Here is a 23510-nt window from a genome sequence, read left to right as displayed (position 1 = left end):
CAGTATATTAAATATAACTACTGTAGATTTTATAGTTTATTTACAGTATATATAACACATATTTGGTGTACTTTTTGACATTTTATGTACAGTATGTAATATATATTTACTGTACTATTGGATATTTTATTTACAGTATATAAAATATATTTGGTGTACTTTTAGTTAATATTATATGTACAATATATGAAATATATTTACTGTACTTTTTGATATTTCATGTACTGTATATAATATCTATTTGGTGTACTTTTGATATTTTATGTAAATTATATAATATATATTTGGCGTAGTTTTTGATATTTTACATAGAGTGTGTAATATATATTTACTGTAATTTTAGATATTTTTTTTACGGTATATAGTATACATTTCGTGTAATTTTTGATCTTTTATGTACAGTATATTAAATATAATTACTGTAGTTTATGATTGTTTATTTACAGTATATATAACACATATTTGGTGTACTTTTTGATATTTTATGTACAGTATGTAATATATATATACTGTCCTATTGGATATTTTATTTACAGTATATAAAATGTATTTGGTGTACTTTTAGTTAATATTATATGTACAATATATGAAATATATTTACTGTACTTTTTGATATTTTATGTGCTGTATATAATATCTATTTGGTGTACTTTTGATATTTTATGTAAATTATATAATATATATTTGGCGTAGTTTTTGATATTTTACATAGAGTGTGCAATATATATTTACTGTAATTTTAGATTTTTTTTACGGTATATAGTGTACATTTCGTGTAATTTTTGATATTTAATGTACAGTATATTAAATATAATTAGTGTGTTTTTTGATTGTTTATTTACAGTATATATAACACATATTTGGTGTACTTTTTGGTATTTTATGTACAGTATGTTATATATATTTACTGTGCTTTGGACATTTTATTTACATTATATAAAATGTATTTGGTGTACTTTCAGTTAATATTATATGTACAATATATGAAATAGATTTACTGTGCATTTTGATATTTAATGTACAGTATATAATATATATTTGGTGTACTTTTGATATTTTATGTATATTATAAAATATATTTTTGGTGTAGTATTGATATTTTAAATAGAATGTGTAATATATATTTACTGTAATTTTTGATATTTTATTAACAGTATATAATATACATTTTGAGTAATTTTTGATATTTTATGTACAGTATATTAAATATAATTACTGTAGTTTTTATAGTTTATTTACAGTATATATAACACATATTTGGTGTACTTTTTGACATTTTATGTACAGTATGTAATATATATTTACTGTACTATTGGATATTTTATTTACAGTATATAAAATATATTTGGTGTACTTTTAGTTAATATTATATGTACAATATATGAAATATATTTAGTGTACTTTTTGATATTTCATGTACTGTATATAATATCTATTTGGTGTACTTTTGATATTTTATATAAATTATATAGTATATATTTGGCGTAGATTTTGATATTTTACATAGAGTGTGTAATATATATTTACTGTAATTTTAGATATTTTTTTTACGGTATATAGTATACATTTCGTGTAATTTTTGACCTTTTATGTACAGTATATTAAATATAATTACTGTAGTTTTTGATTGTTTATTTACAGTATATATAACACATATTTGGTGTACTTTTTGATATTTTATGTACAGTATGTAATATATATTTACTGTACTATTGGATATTTTATTTACAGTATATAAAATGTATTTGGTGTACTTTTAGTTAATATTATATGTACAATATATGAAATATATTTACTGTACTTTTTGATAATTTATGTACTGTATATAATATCTATTTGGTGTACTTTTGATATTTTATGTAAATTATATAATATATATTTGGTGTAGTTTTTGGTATTTTACATAGATTGTTCAATATATATTTACTGTAATTTTAGATTTTTTTTACGGTATATAGTGTACATTTCGTGTAATTTTTGATATTTAATGTACAGTATATTAAATATAATTAGTGTATTTTTTGATTGTTTATTTACAGTATATATAACCCATATTTGGTGTACTTTTTGGTATTTTATGTACAGTATGTAATATATATTTACTGTGCTTTTGGACATTTTATTTACATTATATAAAATGTATTTGGTGTACTTTCAGTTAATATTATATGTACAATATATGAAATAGATTTACTGTGCATTTTGATATTTAATGTACAGTATATAATATATATTTGGTATACTTTTGATATTTTATGTAAATTATAAAATATATTTTTGGTGTAGTTTTAATATTTTAAATAGAATGTGTAATATATATTTACTGTAATTTTTGATATTTTATTAACAGTATATAATATACATTTTGAGTAATTTTTGATATTTTGTGTACAGTATATTAAATATAATTACTGTACTATTTATAGTTTATTTACAGTATATATAACACATAGTTGGTGTACTTTTTGACATTTTATGTACAGTATGTAATATATACTTACTGTACTATTGGATATTTTATTTACAGTATATAAAATATATTTGGTGTACTTTTAGTTAATATTATATGTACAATATATGAAATATATTTACTGTACTTTTTGATATTTCATGTACTGTATATAATATCTATTTGGTGTACTTTTGATATTTTATGTAAATTATATAATATATATTTGGCGTAGTTTTTGATATTTTACATAGAGTGTGCAATATATATTTACTGTAATTTTAGATAATTTTTTTACGGTATATAGTATACATTTCGTGTAATTTTTGATATTTTATGTACAGTATATTAAATATGATTAATGTATTTTTTGATTGTTTATTTACAGAATATATAACACATATTTGGTGTACTTTTTGGTATTTTATGTACAGTATGTAATATATATTTACTGTGCTTTTGGACATTTTATTTACATTATATAAAATGTATTTGGTGTACTTTCAGTTAATATTATATGTACAATATATGAAATAGATTTACTGTGCATTTTGATATTTAATGTACAGTATATAATATATATTTGGTGTACTTTTGATATTTTATGTAAATTATAAAATATATTTTTGGTGTAGTTTTGATATTTTAAATAGAATGTGTAATATATATTTACTGTAATTTTTGATATTTTATTAACCGTATATAATATACATTTTGAGTAATTTTTGATATTTTATGTACAGCATATTAAATATAATTACTGTAGTTTTTATAGTTTATTTACAGTATATATAACACATACTTGGTGTACTTTTTGACATTTTATGTACAGTATGTAATATATATTTACTGTACTATTGGATATTTAATTTACAGTATATAAAATATATTTGGTGTACTTTTAGTTAATATTATATGTACAATATATGAAATATATTTACTGTACATTTTGATATTTCATGTACTGTATATAATATCTATTTGGTGTACTTTTGATATTTGATGTAAATTATATAATATATATTTGGCGTAGTCTTTGATATTTCACATAGAGTGTGTAATATATATTTACTGTAATTTTAGATTTTTTTTATGGTATATAGTATACATTTCGTGTAATTTTTGATATTTTATGTACAGTATATTAAATATAATTACTGAAGTTTTTGATTGTTTATTTACAGTATATATAACACATATTTGTGTACTTTTTGATATTTTATGTACTGTATGTAATATATATTTACTGTACTATTGGATATTTTATTTACAGTATATAAAATGTATTTGGTGTACTTTTAGTTAATATTATATGTACCATATATGAAATATATTTACTGTACTTTTTGATATTTTATGTACTCTATATAATATCTATTTGGTGTACTTTTGATATTTTATGTAAATTATATAATATATATTTGGCGTAGTTTTTGATATTTTACATAGTGTGTGCAATATATATTTACTGTAATTTTAGATATTTTTTTTATGGTATATAGTATACATTTCATGTAATTTTTTATCTTTTATGTACAGTATATTAAATATAATTACTGTATTTTTTGATTGTTTATTTACAGTATATATAACACATATTTGGTGTACTTTTTGACATTTTATGTACAGTATGTAATATATATTTACTGTACCGTTGGATAATTTATTTACTGTATATAAAATGTATTTGGTGTACTTTTAGTTAATATTATATGTCCAATATATGAAATATATTTACTGTACTTTTTGATATTTTATGTACTGTATATAATATCTATTTGGTGTACATTTGATATTTTATGTAAATTATATAATATATATTTGGCGTAGTTTTTGATATTTTACATAGAGTGTGCAATATATATTTACTGTAATTTTAGATTTTTTTTACAGTATATAGTATACATTTCGTGAAATTTTTGATATTTAATGTACAGTATATTAAATATAATTAGTGTAATTTTTGATTGTTTATTTACAGTATATATAACCCATATTTGGTGTACTTTTTGGTATTTTATGTACAGTATGTAATATATATTTACTGTGCTTTTGGACATTTTATTTACATTATATAAAATGTATTTGGTGAACTTTCAGTTAATATTATATGTACAATATATGAAATAGATTTACTGTGCATTTTGATATTTAATGTACAGTATATAATATATATTTGGTGTACTTTTGATATTTTATGTAAATTATAAAATATATTTTTGGTGTAGTATTGATATTTTAAATAGAATGTGTAATATATATTTACTGTAATTTTTGATATTTTATTAACAGTATATAATATACATTTTGAGTAATTTTTGATATTTTCTGTACAGTATATTAAATATAACTACTGTAGATTTTATAGTTTATTTACAGTATATATAACACATATTTGGTGTACTTTTTGACATTTTATGTACAGTATGTAATATATATTTACTGTACTATTGGATATTTTATTTACAGTATATAAAATATATTTGGTGTACTTTTAGTTAATATTATATGTACAATATATGAAATATATTTACTGTACTTTTTGATATTTCATGTACTGTATATAATATCTATTTGGTGTACTTTTGATATTTTATGTAAATTATATAATATATATTTGGCGTAGTTTTTGATATTTTACATAGAGTGTGTAATATATATTTACTGTAATTTTAGATATTTTTTTTACGGTATATAGTATACATTTCGTGTAATTTTTGATCTTTTATGTACAGTAGATTAAATATAATTACTGTAGTTTATGATTGTTTATTTACAGTATATATAACACATATTTGGTGTACTTTTTGATATTTTATGTACAGTATGTAATATATATTTACTGTCCTATTGGATATTTTATTTACAGTATATAAAATGTATTTGGTGTACTTTTAGTTAATATTATATGTACAATATATGAAATATATTTACTGTACTTTTTGATATTTTATGTGCTGTATATAATATCTATTTGGTGTACTTTTGATATTTTATGTAAATTATATAATATATATTTGGCGTAGTTTTTGATATTTTACATAGAGTGTGCAATATATATTTACTGTAATTTTAGATTTTTTTTACGGTATATAGTGTACATTTCGTGTAATTTTTGATATTTAATGTACAGTATATTAAATATAATTAGTGTGTTTTTTGATTGTTTATTTACAGTATATATAACACATATTTGGTGTACTTTTTGGTATTTTATGTACAGTATGTAATATATATTTACTGTGCTTTTGGACATTTTATTTACATTATATAAAATGTATTTGGTGTACTTTCAGTTAATATTATATGTACAATATATGAAATAGATTTACTGTGCATTTTGATATTTAATGTACAGTATATAATATATATTTGGTGTACTTTTGATATTTTATGTATATTATAAAATATATTTTTGGTGTAGTATTGATATTTTAAATAGAATGTGTAATATATATTTACTGTAATTTTTGATATTTTATTAACAGTACATAATATACATTTTGAGTAATTTTTGATATTTTATGTACAGTATATTAAATATAATTACTGTAGTTTTTATAGTTTATTTACAGTATATATAACACATATTTGGTGTACTTTTTGACATTTTATGTACAGTATGTAATATAGATTTACTGTACTATTGGATATTTTATTTACAGTATATAAAATATATTTGGTGTACTTTTAGTTAATATTATATGTACAATATATGAAATATATTTACTGTACTTTTTGATATTTCATGTACTGTATATAATATCTATTTGGTGTACTTTTGATATTTTATATAAATTATATAGTATATATTTGGCGTAGATTTTGATATTTTACATAGAGTGTGTAATATATATTTACTGTAATTTTAGATATTTTTTTTACGGTATATAGTATACATTTCGTGTAATTTTTGATCTTTTATGTACAGTATATTAAATATAATTACTGTAGTTTTTGATTGTTTATTTACAGTATATATAACACATATTTGGTGTACTTTTTGATATTTTATGTACAGTATGTAATATATATTTACTGTACTATTGGATATTTTATTTACAGTATATAAAATGTATTTGGTGTACTTTTAGTTAATATTATATGTACAATATATGAAATATATTTACTGTACCTTTTGATAATTTATGTACTGTATATAATATCTATTTGGTGTACTTTTGATATTTTATGTAAATTATATAATATATATTTGGCGTAGTTTTTGGTATTTTACATAGATTGTGCAATATATATTTACTGTAATTTTAGATTTTTTTTACGGTATATAGTGTACATTTCGTGTAATTTTTGATATTTAATGTACAGTATATTAAATATAATTAGTGTATTTTTTGATTGTTTATTTACAGTATATATAACCCATATTTGGTGTACTTTTTGGTATTTTATGTACAGTATGTAATATATATTTACTGTGCTTTTGGACATTTTATTTACATTATATAAAATGTATTTGGTGTACTTTCAGTTAATATTATATGTACAATATATGAAATAGATTTACTGTGCATTTTGATATTTAATGTACAGTATATAATATATATTTGGTATACTTTTGATATTTTATGTAAATTATAAAATATATTTTTGGTGTAGTTTTAATATTTTAAATAGAATGTGTAATATATATTTACTGTAATTTTTGATATTTTATTAACAGTATATAATATACATTTTGAGTAATTTTTGATATTTTATTTACAGTATATTAAATATAATTACTGTACTATTTATAGTTTATTTACAGTATATATAACACATATTTGGTGTACTTTTTGACATTTTATGTACAGTATGTAATATATACTTACTGTACTATTGGATATTTTATTTACAGTATATAAAATATATTTGGTGTACTTTTAGTTAATATTATATGTACAATATATGAAATATATTTACTGTACTTTTTGATATTTCATGTACTGTATATAATATCTATTTGGTGTACTTTTGATATTTTATGTAAATTATATAATATATATTTGGCGTAGTTTTTGATATTTTACATAGAGTGTGCAATATATATTTACTGTAATTTTAGATAATTTTTTTACGGTATATAGTATACATTTCGTGTAATTTTTGATATTTTATGTACAGTATATTAAATATGATTAGTGTATTTTTTGATTGTTTATTTACAGAATATATAACACATATTTGGTGTACTTTTTGGTATTTTATGTACAGTATGTAATATATATTTACTGTGCTTTTGGACATTTTATTTACATTATATAAAATGTATTTGGTGTACTTTCAGTTAATATTATATGTACAATATATGAAATAGATTTACTGTGCATTTTGATATTTAATGTACAGTATATAATATATATTTGGTGTACTTTTGATATTTTATGTAAATTATAAAATATATTTTTGGTGTAGTTTTGATATTTTAAATAGAATGTGTAATATATATTTACTGTAATTTTTGATATTTTATTAACCGTATATAATATACATTTTGAGTAATTTTTGATATTTTATGTACAGCATATTAAATATAATTACTGTAGTTTTTATAGTTTATTTACAGTATATATAACACATATTTGGTGTACTTTTTGACATTTTATGTACAGTATGTAATATATATTTACTGTACTATTGGATATTTAATTTACAGTATATAAAATATATTTGGTGTACTTTTAGTTAATATTATATGTACAATATATGAAATATATTTACTGTACATTTTGATATTTCATGTACTGTATATAATATCTATTTGGTGTACTTTTGATATTTTATGTAAATTATATAATATATATTTGGCGTAGTCTTTGATATTTCACATAGAGTGTGTAATATATATTTAGTGTAATTTTAGATTTTTTTTATGGTATATAGTATACATTTCGTGTAATTTTTGACCTTTTATGTACAGTATATTAAATATAATTACTGTAGTTTTTGATTGTTTATTTCCAGTATATATAACACATATTTGTGTACTTTTTGATATTTTATGTACAGTATGTAATATATATTTACTGTACTATTGGATATTTTATTTACAGTATATAAAATGTATTTGGTGTACTTTTAGTTACTATTATATGTACCATATATGAAATATATATACTGTACTTTTTGATATTTTATGTACTCTATATAATATCTATTTGGTGTACTTTTGATATTTTATGTAAATTATATAATATATATTTGGTGTAGTTTTTGATATTTTACATAGTGTGTGCAATATATATTTACTGTAATTTTAGATATTTTTTTATGGTATATAGTATACATTTCATGTAATTATTGATCTTTTATGTACAGTATATTAAATATAATTACTGTATTTTTTGATTGTTTATTTACAGTATATATAACACATATTTGGTGTACTTTTTGATATTTTATGTACAGTATGTAATATATATTTACTGTACTATTGGATATTTTATTTACAGTATATAAAATGTATTTGGTGTACTTTTAGTTAATATTATATGTTCAATATATGAAATATATTTACTGTACTTTTTGATATTTTATGTACTCTATATAATATCTATTTGGTGTACTTTTGATATTTTATGTAAATTATATAATATATATTTGGCGTAGATTTTGATATTTTACATAGAGTGTGCAATATATATTTACTGTAATTATAGATTTTTTTTACGGTATATAGTATACATTTCGTGTAATTTTTGATATTTTATGTACAGTATATTAAATATAATTACTGTAGTTTTTGATTGTTTACTTACAGTATATATAACACATATTTGGTGTACTTTTGATATTTTATGTACAGTATGTAATATATATTTACTGTACTATTGGATATTTTATTTACAGTATATAAAATGTATTTGGTGTACTTTTAGTTAATATTATATGTACAATATATGGAATATATTTACTGTACTTTTTGATATTTCATGTGCTGTATATAATATCTATTTGGTGTACTTTTGATATTTTATGTAAATTATATAATATATATTTGGCGTAGTTTTTGATATTTTACATAGAGTGTGCAATATATATTTACTGTAATTTTAGATTTTTTTTATGGTATATAGTGTACATTTCGTGTAATTTTTGATATTTAATGTACAGTATATTAAATATAATTAGTGTATTTTTTGATTGTTTATTTACAGTATATATAACCCATATTTGGTGTACTTTTTGGTATTTTATGTACAGTATGTAATATATATTTACTGTGCTTTTGGACATTTTATTTACATTATATAAAATGTATTTGGTGTACTTTCAGTTAATATTATATGTACAATATATGAAATAGATTTACTGTGCATTTTGATATTTAATGTACAGTATATAATATATATTTGATGTACTTTTGATATTTTATGTATATTATAAAATATATTTTTGGTGTAGTATTGATATTTTAAATAGAATGTATAATATATATTTACTGTAATTTTTGATATTTTATTAACAGTATATAATATACATTTTTAGTAATTTTTGATATTTTATGTACAGTATATTAAATATAATTACTGTAGTTTTTATAGTTTATTTACAGTATATATAACACATATTTGGTGTACTTTTTGACATTTTATGTACAGTATGTAATATATATTTACTGTACTATTGGATATTTTATTTACAGTATATAAAATATATTTGGTGTACTTTTAGTTAATATTATATGTACAATATATGAAATATATTTACTGTACTTTTTGATATTTCATGTACTGTATATAATATCTATTTGGTGTACTTTTGATATTTTATGTAAATTATATAGTATATATTTGGCGTAGTTTTTGATATTTTACATAGAGTGTGTAATATATATTTACTGTAATTTTAGATATTTTTTTACGGTATATAATATACATTTCGTGTAATTTTTGATCTTTTATGTACAGTATATTAAATATAATTACTGTAGTTTTTGATTGTTTATTTACAGTATATATAACACATATTTGGTGTACTTTTTGATATTTTATGTACAGTATGTAATATATATTTACTGTACTATTGGATATTTTATTTACAGTATATAAACTGTATTTGGTGTACTTTTAGTTAATATTATATGTACAATATATGAAATATATTTACTGTACTTTTTGATAATTTATGTACTGTATATAATATCTATTTGGTGTACTTTTGATATTTTATGTAAATTATATAATATATATTTGGCGTAGTTTTTGGTATTTTACATAGAGTGTGCAATATATATTTACTGTAATTTTAGATTTTTTTTACGGTATATAGTGTACATTTCGTGTAATTTTTGATATTTAATGTACAGTATATTAAATATAATTAGTGTATTTTTTGATTGTTTATTTACAGTATATATAACCCATATTTGGTGTACTTTTTGGTATTTTATGTGCAGTATGTAATATATATTTACTGTGCTTTTGGACATTTTATTTACATTATATAAAATGTATTTGGTGTACTTTCAGTTAATATTATAGGTACAATATATGAAATAGATTTACTGTGCATTTTGATATTTAATGTACAGTATATAATATATATTTGGTGTACTTTTGATATTTTATGTAAATTATAAAATATATTTTTGGTGTAGTATTGATATTTTAAATTGAATGTGTAATATATATTTACTGTAATTTTTGATATTTTATTAACAGTATATAATATACATTTTGAGTAATTTTTGATATTTTATGTACAGTATATTAAATATAATTACTGTAGTTTTTATAGTTTATTTACAGTATATATAACACATATTTGGTGTACTTTTTGACATTTTATGTACAGTATGTAATATATATTTACTGTACTATTGGATATTTTATTTACAGTATATAAAATATATTTGGTGTACTTTTAGTTAATATTATATGTACAATATATGAAATATATTTACTGTACATTTTGATATTTCATGTACTGTATATAATATCTATTTGGTGTACTTTTGATATTTTATGTAAATTATATAATATATATTTGGCGTAGTCTTTGATATTTCACATAGAGTGTGTAATATATATTTACTGTAATTTTAGATTTTTTTTATGGTATATAGTATACATTTCGTGTAATTTTTGATATTTTATGTACAGTACATTAAATATAATTACTGTAGTTTTTGATTGATTATTTACAGTATATATAACACATATTTGTGTACTTTTTGATATTTTATGTACAGTATGTAATATATATTTACTGTACTATTGGATATTTTATTTACAGTATATAAAATATATTTGGTGTACCTTTAGTTAATATTATATGTACCATATATGAAATATATTTACTGTACTTTTTGATATTTTATGTACTCTATATAATATCTATTCGGTGTACTTTTGATATTTTATGTAAATTAAATAATATATATTTGGCGTAGTTTTTGATATTTTACATAGTGTGTGCAATATATATTTACTGTAATTTTAGATATTTTTTTATGGTATATAGTATACATTTCATGTAATTTTTGATCTTTTATGTACAGTATATTAAATATAATTACTGTATTTTTTGATTGTTTATTTACAGTATATATAACACATATTTGGTGTACTTTTTGATATTTTATGTACAGTATGTAATATATATTTACTGTACTATTGGATATTTTATTTACAGTATATAAAATGTATTTGGTGTACTTTGAGTTAATATTATATGTTCAATATATGAAATATATTTACTGTACATTTTGATATTTTATGTACTCTATATAATATCTATTTGGTGTACTTTTGATATTTTATGTAAATTATATAATATATATTTGGCGTAGATTTTGATATTTTACATAGAGTGTGCAATATATATTTACTGTAATTATAGATTTTTTTTACGGTATATAGTATACATTTCGTGTAATTTTTGATATTTTATGTACAGTATATTAAATATAATTAGTGTATTTTTTGATTGTTTATTTACAGTATATATAACACATATTTGGTGTACTTTTTGGTATTTTATGTACAGTATGTAATATATATTTACTGTGCTTTTGGACATTTTATTTACATTATATAAAATGTATTTGGTGTACTTTCAGTTAATATTATATGTACAATATATGAAGTAGATTTACTGTGCATTTTGATATTTAATGTACAGTATATAATATATATTTGGTGTTCTTTTGATATTTTATGTAAATTATAAAATATATTTTTGGTGTAGTTTTGATATTTTAAATAGAATGTGTAATATATATTTACTGTAATTTTTGATATTTTATTAACAGTATATAATATACATTTTGAGTAATTTTTGATATTTTATGTAAAGTATATTAAATATAATTACTGTAGTTTTTATAGTTTATTTACAGTATATATAACACATATTTGGTGTACTTTTTGACATTTTATGTACAGTATGTAACATATATTTACTGTACTATTGGATATTTTATTTACAGTTTATAAAATATATTTGGTGTACTTTAGTTAATATTATATGTACAATATATGAAATATATTTACTGTACTTTTTGATATTTCATGTACTGTATATAATATCTATTTGGTGTACTTTTGATATTTTATGTAAATTATATAATATATATTTGGTGTAGTTTTTGATATTTTACATAGAGTGTGTAATATATATTTACTGTAATTTTAGATAATTTTTATACGGTATATAGTATACATTTCGTGTAATTTTTGATCTTTTATGTACAGTATATTAAATATAATTAGTGTATTTTTTGATTCTTTATTTACAGTATATATAACACATATTTGGTGTACTTTTTGATATTTTATGTACAGTATGTAATATATATTTACTGTACTATTGGATATTTTATTTACAGTATATAAACTGTATTTGGTGTACTTTTAGTTAATATTATATGTACAATATATGAAATATATTTACTGTACTTTTTGATAATTTATGTACTGTATATAATATCTATTTGGTGTACTTTTGATATTTTATGTAAATTATATAATATATATTTGGCGTAGTTTTTGGTATTTTACATAGAGTGTGCAATATATATTTACTGTAATTTTAGATTTTTTTTACGGTATATAGTGTACATTTCGTGTAATTTTTGATATTTAATGTACAGTATATTAAATATAATTAGTGTATTTTTTGATTGTTTATTTACAGTATATATAACCCATATTTGGTGTACTTTTTGGTATTTTATGTGCAGTATGTAATATATATTTACTGTGCTTTTGGACATTTTATTTACATTATATAAAATGTATTTGGTGTACTTTCAGTTAATATTATAGGTACAATATATGAAATAGATTTACTGTGCATTTTGATATTTAATGTACAGTATATAATATATATTTGGTGTACTTTTGATATTTTATGTAAATTATAAAATATATTTTTGGTGTAGTATTGATATTTTAAATTGAATGTGTAATATATATTTACTGTAATTTTTGATATTTTATTAACAGTATATAATATACATTTTGAGTAATTTTTGATATTTTATGTACAGTATATTAAATATAATTACTGTAGTTTTTATAGTTTATTTACAGTATATATAACACATATTTGGTGTACTTTTTGACATTTTATGTACAGTATGTAATATATATTTACTGTACTATTGGATATTTTATTTACAGTATATAAAATATATTTGGTGTACTTTTAGTTAATATTATATGTACAATATATGAAATATATTTACTGTACATTTTGATATTTCATGTACTGTATATAATATCTATTTGGTGTACTTTTGATATTTTATGTAAATTATATAATATATATTTGGCGTAGTCTTTGATATTTCACATAGAGTGTGTAATATATATTTACTGTAATTTTAGATTTTTTTTATGGTATATAGTATACATTTCGTGTAATTTTTGATATTTTATGTACAGTACATTAAATATAATTACTGTAGTTTTTGATTGATTATTTACAGTATATATAACACATATTTGTGTACTTTTTGATATTTTATGTACAGTATGTAATATATATTTACTGTACTATTGGATATTTTATTTACAGTATATAAAATATATTTGGTGTACCTTTAGTTAATATTATATGTACCATATATGAAATATATTTACTGTACTTTTTGATATTTTATGTACTCTATATAATATCTATTCGGTGTACTTTTGATATTTTATGTAAATTAAATAATATATATTTGGCGTAGTTTTTGATATTTTACATAGTGTGTGCAATATATATTTACTGTAATTTTAGATATTTTTTTATGGTATATAGTATACATTTCATGTAATTTTTGATCTTTTATGTACAGTATATTAAATATAATTACTGTATTTTTTGATTGTTTATTTACAGTATATATAACACATATTTGGTGTACTTTTTGATATTTTATGTACAGTATGTAATATATATTTACTGTACTATTGGATATTTTATTTACAGTATATAAAATGTATTTGGTGTACTTTGAGTTAATATTATATGTTCAATATATGAAATATATTTACTGTACATTTTGATATTTTATGTACTCTATATAATATCTATTTGGTGTACTTTTGATATTTTATGTAAATTATATAATATATATTTGGCGTAGATTTTGATATTTTACATAGAGTGTGCAATATATATTTACTGTAATTATAGATTTTTTTTACGGTATATAGTATACATTTCGTGTAATTTTTGATATTTTATGTACAGTATATTAAATATAATTAGTGTATTTTTTGATTGTTTATTTACAGTATATATAACACATATTTGGTGTACTTTTTGGTATTTTATGTACAGTATGTAATATATATTTACTGTGCTTTTGGACATTTTATTTACATTATATAAAATGTATTTGGTGTACTTTCAGTTAATATTATATGTACAATATATGAAGTAGATTTACTGTGCATTTTGATATTTAATGTACAGTATATAATATATATTTGGTGTTCTTTTGATATTTTATGTAAATTATAAAATATATTTTTGGTGTAGTTTTGATATTTTAAATAGAATGTGTAATATATATTTACTGTAATTTTTGATATTTTATTAACAGTATATAATATACATTTTGAGTAATTTTTGATATTTTATGTAAAGTATATTAAATATAATTACTGTAGTTTTTATAGTTTATTTACAGTATATATAACACATATTTGGTGTACTTTTTGACATTTTATGTACAGTATGTAATATATATTTACTGTACTATTGGATATTTTATTTACAGTTTATAAAATATATTTGGTGTACTTTAGTTAATATTATATGTACAATATATGAAATATATTTACTGTACTTTTTGATATTTCATGTACTGTATATAATATCTATTTGGTGTACTTTTGATATTTTATGTAAATTATATAATATATATTTGGTGTAGTTTTTGATATTTTACATAGAGTGTGTAATATATATTTACTGTAATTTTAGATAATTTTTATACGGTATATAGTATACATTTCGTGTAATTTTTGATCTTTTATGTACAGTATATTAAATATAATTAGTGTATTTTTTGATTCTTTATTTACAGTATATATAACACATATTTGGTGTACTTTTTGATATTTTATGTACAGTATGTAATATATATTTACTGTACTATTGGATATTTTATTTACAGTATATAAAATGTATTTGGTGTACTTTTAGTTAATATTATATGTACAATATATGAAATATATTTACTGTACTTTTTGATATTTTATGTACTGTATATAATATGTATTTGGTGTACTTTTGATATTTTATGTAAATTATATAATATATATTTGGCGTAGTTTTTGATATTTTACATAGAGTGTGCAATATATATTTACTGTAATTTTAGATTTTTTTTAAGGTATATAGTGTACATTTCATGTAATTTTTGATATTTAATGTACAGTATATTAAATATAATTAGTGTGTTTTTTGATTGTTTATTTACAGTATATATAACACATATTTGGTGTACTTTTTGGTATTTTATGTACAGTATGTAATATATATTTACTGTGCTTTTGGACATTTTATTTACATTATATAAAATGTATTTGGTGTACTTTCAGTTAATATTATATGTACAATATATGAAATAGATTTACTGTGCATTTTGATATTTAATGTACAGTATATAATATATATTTGGTGTACTTTTGATATTTTATGTATATTATAAAATACATTTTTGGTGTAGTATTGATATTTTAAATAGAATGTGTAATATATATTTACTGTAATTTTTGATATTTTATTAACAGTATATAATATACATTTTGAGTAATTTTTGATATTTTATGTACAGTATATTAAATATAATTACTGTAGTTTTTATAGTTTATTTACAGTATATATAACACATATTTGATGTACTTTTAGACATTTTATGTACAGTATGTAATATATATTTACTGTACTATTGGATATTTTATTTACAGTATATAAAATATATTTGGTGTACTTTTAGTTAATATTATATGTACAATATATGAAATATATTTACTGTACTTTTTGATATTTCATGTACTGTATATAATATCTATTTGGTGTACTTTTGATATTTTATGTAAATTATATAGTATATATTTGGCGTAGTTTTTGATATTTTACATAGAGTGTGTAATATATATTTACTGTAATTTTAGATATTTTTTTACAGTATATAGTATACATTTCGTGTAATTTTTGATCTTTTATGTACAGTATATTAAATATAATTACTGTAGTTTTTGATTGTTTATTTACAGTATATATAACACATATTTGGTGTACTTTTTGATATTTCATGAACAGTATGTAATATATATTTACTGTACTATTGGATATTTTATTTACAGTATATAAAATGTATTTGGTGTACTTTTAGTTAATATTATATGTACAATATATGAAATATATTTACTGTAGTTTTTGATAATTTATGTACTGTATATAATATCTATTTGGTGTACTTTTGATATTTTATGTAAATTATATAATATATATTTGGCGTAGTATTTGGTATTTTACATAGATTGTGCAATATATATTTACTGTAATTTTAGATTTTTTTTACGGTATATAGTGTACATTTCGTGTAATTTTTGATATTTAATGTACAGTATATTAAATATAATTAGTGTATTTTTTGATTGTTTATTTACAGTATATATAACCCATATTTGGTGTACTTTTTGGTATTTTATGTACAGTATGTAATATATATTTACTGTACCGTTGGATAATTTATTTACTGTATATAAAATGTATTTGGTGTACTTTTAGTTAATATTATATGTCCAATATATGAAATATATTTACTGTACTTTTTGATATTTTATGTACTGTATATAATATCTATTTGGTGTACATTTGATATTTTATGTAAATTATATAATATATATTTGGTGTAGTTTTTGATATATTACATAGAGTGTGCAATATATATTTACTGTAATTTTAGATTTTTTTTACAGTATATAGTATACATTTCGTGAAATTTTTGATATTTAATGTACAGTATATTAAATATAATTAGTGTAATTTTTGATTGTTTATTTACAGTATATATAACCCATATTTGGTGTACTTTTTGGTATTTTATGTACAGTATGTAATATATATTTACTGTGCTTTTGGACATTTTATTTACATTATATAAAATGTATTTGGTGAACTTTCAGTTAATATTATATGTACAATATATGAAATAGATTTACTGTGCATTTTGATATTTAATGTACAGTATATAATATATATTTGGTGTACTTTTGATATTTTATGTAAATTATAAAATATATTTTTGGTGTAGTATTGATATTTTAAATAGAATGTGTAATATATATTTACTGTAATTTTTGATATTTTATTAACAGTATATAATATACATTTTGAGTAATTTTTGATATTTTATGTACAGTATATTAAATATAACTACTGTAGATTTTATAGTTTATTTACAGTATATATAACACATATTTGGTGTACTTTTTGACATTTTATGTACAGTATGTAATATATATTTACTGTACTATTGGATATTTTATTTACAGTATATAAAATATATTTGGTGTACTTTTAGTTAATATTATATGTACAATATATGAAATATATTTACTGTACTTTTTGATATTTCATGTACTGTATATAATATCTATTTGGTGTACTTTTGATATTTTATGTAAATTATATAATATATATTTGGCGTAGTTTTTGATATTTTACATAGAGTGTGTAATATATATTTACTGTAATTTTAGATATTTTTTTTACGGTATATAGTATACATTTCGTGTAATTTTTGATCTTTTATGTACAGTATATTAAATATAATTACTGTAGTTTATGATTGTTTATTTACAGTATATATAACACATATTTGGTGTACTTTTTGATATTTTATGTACAGTATGTAATATATATATACTGTCCTATTGGATATTTTATTTACAGTATATAAAATGTATTTGGTGTACTTTTAGTTAATATTATATGTACAATATATGAAATATATTTACTGTACTTTTTGATATTTTATGTGCTGTATATAATATCTATTTGGTGTACTTTTGATATTTTATGTAAATTATATAATATATATTTGGCGTAGTTTTTGATATTTTACATAGAGTGTGCAATATATATTTACTGTAATTTTAGATTTTTTTTACGGCATATAGTGTACATTTCGTGTAATTTTTGATATTTAATGTACAGTATATTAAATATAATTAGTGTGTTTTTTGATTGTTTATTTACAGTATATATAACACATATTTGGTGTACTTTTTGGTATTTTATGTACAGTATGTTATATATATTTACTGTGCTTTGGACATTTTATTTACATTATATAAAATGTATTTGGTGTACTTTCAGTTAATATTATATGTACAATATATGAAATAGATTTACTGTGCATTTTGATATTTAATGTACAGTATATAATATATATTTGGTGTACTTTTGATATTTTATGTATATTATAAAATATATTTTTGGTGTAGTATTGATATTTTAAATAGAATGTGTAATATATATTTACTGTAATTTTTGATATTTTATTAACAGTATATAATATACATTTTGAGTAATTTTTGATATTTTATGTACAGTATATTAAATATAATTACTGTAGTTTTTATAGTTTATTTACAGTATATATAACACATATTTGGTGTACTTTTTGACATTTTATGTACAGTATGTAATATATATTTACTGTACTATTGGATATTTTATTTACAGTATATAAAATATATTTGGTGTACTTTTAGTTAATATTATATGTACAATATATGAAATATATTTAGTGTACTTTTTGATATTTCATGTACTGTATATAATATCTATTTGGTGTACTTTTGATATTTTATATAAATTATATAGTATATATTTGGCGTAGATTTTGATATTTTACATAGAGTGTGTAATATATATTTACTGTAATTTTAGATATTTTTTTTACGGTATATAGTATACATTTCGTGTAATTTTTGACCTTTTATGTACAGTATATTAAATATAATTACTGTAGTTTTTGATTGTTTATTTACAGTATATATAACACATATTTGGTGTACTTTTTGATATTTTATGTACAGTATGTAATATATATTTACTGTACTATTGGATATTTTATTTACAGTATATAAAATGTATTTGGTGTACTTTTAGTTAATATTATATGTACAATATATGAAATATATTTACTGTACCTTTTGATAATTTATGTACTGTATATAATATCTATTTGGTGTACTTTTGATATTTTATGTAAATTATATAATATATATTTGGTGTAGTTTTTGGTATTTTACATAGATTGTTCAATATATATTTACTGTAATTTTAGATTTTTTTTACGGTATATAGTGTACATTTCGTGTAATTTTTGATATTTAATGTACAGTATATTAAATATAATTAGTGTATTTTTTGATTGTTTATTTACAGTATATATAACCCATATTTGGTGTACTTTTTGGTATTTTATGTACAGTATGTAATATATATTTACTGTGCTTTTGGACATTTTATTTACATTATATAAAATGTATTTGGTGTACTTTCAGTTAATATTATATGTACAATATATGAAATAGATTTACTGTGCATTTTGATATTTAATGTACAGTATATAATATATATTTGGTATACTTTTGATATTTTATGTAAATTATAAAATATATTTTTGGTGTAGTTTTAATATTTTAAATAGAATGTGTAATATATATTTACTGTAATTTTTGATATTTTATTAACAGTATATAATATACATTTTGAGTAATTTTTGATATTTTGTGTACAGTATATTAAATATAATTACTGTACTATTTATAGTTTATTTACAGTATATATAACACATAGTTGGTGTACTTTTTGACATTTTATGTACAGTATGTAATATATACTTACTGTACTATTGGATATTTTATTTACAGTATATAAAATATATTTGGTGTACTTTTAGTTAATATTATATGTACAATATATGAAATATATTTACTGTACTTTTTGATATTTCATGTACTGTATATAATATCTATTTGGTGTACTTTTGATATTTTATGTAAATTATATAATATATATTTGGCGTAGTTTTTGATATTTTACATAGAGTGTGCAATATATATTTACTGTAATTTTAGATAATTTTTTTACGGTATATAGTATACATTTCGTGTAATTTTTGATATTTTATGTACAGTATATTAAATATGATTAGTGTATTTTTTGATTGTTTATTTACAGAATATATAACACATATTTGGTGTACTTTTTGGTATTTTATGTACAGTATGTAATATATATTTACTGTGCTTTTGGACATTTTATTTACATTATATAAAATGTATTTGGTGTACTTTCAGTTAATATTATATGTACAATATATGAAATAGATTTACTGTGCATTTTGATATTTAATGTACAGTATATAATATATATTTGGTGTACTTTTGATATTTTATGTAAATTATAAAATATATTTTTGGTGTAGTTTTGATATTTTAAATAGAATGTGTAATATATATTTACTGTAATTTTTGATATTTTATTAACCGTATATAATATACATTTTGAGTAATTTTTGATATTTTATGTACAGCATATTAAATATAATTACTGTAGTTTTTATAGTTTATTTACAGTATATATAACACATATTTGGTGTACTTTTTGACATTTTATGTACAGTATGTAATATATATTTACTGTACTATTGGATATTTAATTTACAGTATATAAAATATATTTGGTGTACTTTTAGTTAATATTATATGTACAATATATGAAATATATTTACTGTACATTTTGATATTTCATGTACTGTATATAATATCTATTTGGTGTACTTTTGATATTTGATGTAAATTATATAATATATATTTGGCGTAGTCTTTGATATTTCACATAGAGTGTGTAATATATATTTACTGTAATTTTAGATTTTTTTTATGGTATATAGTATACATTTCGTGTAATTTTTGATATTTTATGTACAGTATATTAAATATAATTACTGTAGTTTTTGATTGTTTATTTACAGTATATATAACACATATTTGTGTACTTTTTGATATTTTATGTACTGTATGTAATATATATTTACTGTACTATTGGATATTTTATTTACAGTATATAAAATGTATTTGGTGTACTTTTAGTTAATATTATATGTACAATATATGAAATATATTTACTGTACCTTTTGATAATTTATGTACTGTATATAATATCTATTTGGTGTACTTTTGATATTTTATGTAAATTATATAATATATATTTGGTGTAGTTTTTGGTATTTTACATAGATTGTTCAATATATATTTACTGTAATTTTAGATTTTTTTTACGGTATATAGTGTACATTTCGTGTAATTTTTGATATTTAATGTACAGTATATTAAATATAATTAGTGTATTTTTTGATTGTTTATTTACAGTATATATAACCCATATTTGGTGTACTTTTTGGTATTTTATGTACAGTATGTAATATATATTTACTGTGCTTTTGGACATTTTATTTACATTATATAAAATGTATTTGGTGTACTTTCAGTTAATATTATATGTGCAATATATGAAATAGATTTACTGTGCATTTTGATATTTAATGTACAGTATATAATATATATTTGGTATACTTTTGATATTTTATGTAAATTATAAAATATATTTTTGGTGTAGTTTTAATATTTTAAATAGAATGTGTAATATATATTTACTGTAATTTTTGATATTTTATTAACAGTATATAATATACATTTTGAGTAATTTTTGATATTTTGTGTACAGTATATTAAATATAATTACTGTACTATTTATAGTTTATTTACAGTATATATAACACATAGTTGGTGTACTTTTTGACATTTTATGTACAGTATGTAATATATACTTACTGTACTATTGGATATTTTATTTACAGTATATAAAATATATTTGGTGTACTTTTAGTTAATATTATATGTACAATATATGAAATATATTTACTGTACTTTTTGATATTTCATGTACTGTATATAATATCTATTTGGTGTACTTTTGATATTTTATGTAAATTATATAATATATATTTGGCGTAGTTTTTGATATTTTACATAGAGTGTGCAATATATATTTACTGTAATTTTAGATAATTTTTTTACGGTATATAGTATACATTTCGTGTAATTTTTGATATTTTATGTACAGTATATTAAATATGATTAGTGTATTTTTTGATTGTTTATTTACAGAATATATAACACATATTTGGTGTACTTTTTGGTATTTTATGTACAGTATGTAATATATATTTACTGTGCTTTTGGACATTTTATTTACATTATATAAAATGTATTTGGTGTACTTTCAGTTAATATTATATGTACAATATATGAAATAGATTTACTGTGCATTTTGATATTTAATGTACAGTATATAATATATATTTGGTGTACTTTTGATATTTTATGTAAATTATAAAATATATTTTTGGTGTAGTTTTGATATTTTAAATAGAATGTGTAATATATATTTACTGTAATTTTTGATATTTTATTAACCGTATATAATATACATTTTGAGTAATTTTTGATATTTTATGTACAGCATA

This window comes from Pan paniscus, chromosome 23, assembly GCF_029289425.2.
Source record: "Pan paniscus chromosome 23, NHGRI_mPanPan1-v2.0_pri, whole genome shotgun sequence".
NCBI classification, from domain to species: domain Eukaryota; kingdom Metazoa; phylum Chordata; class Mammalia; order Primates; family Hominidae; genus Pan; species Pan paniscus.
This window is presented reverse-complemented; position numbering follows the sequence as displayed.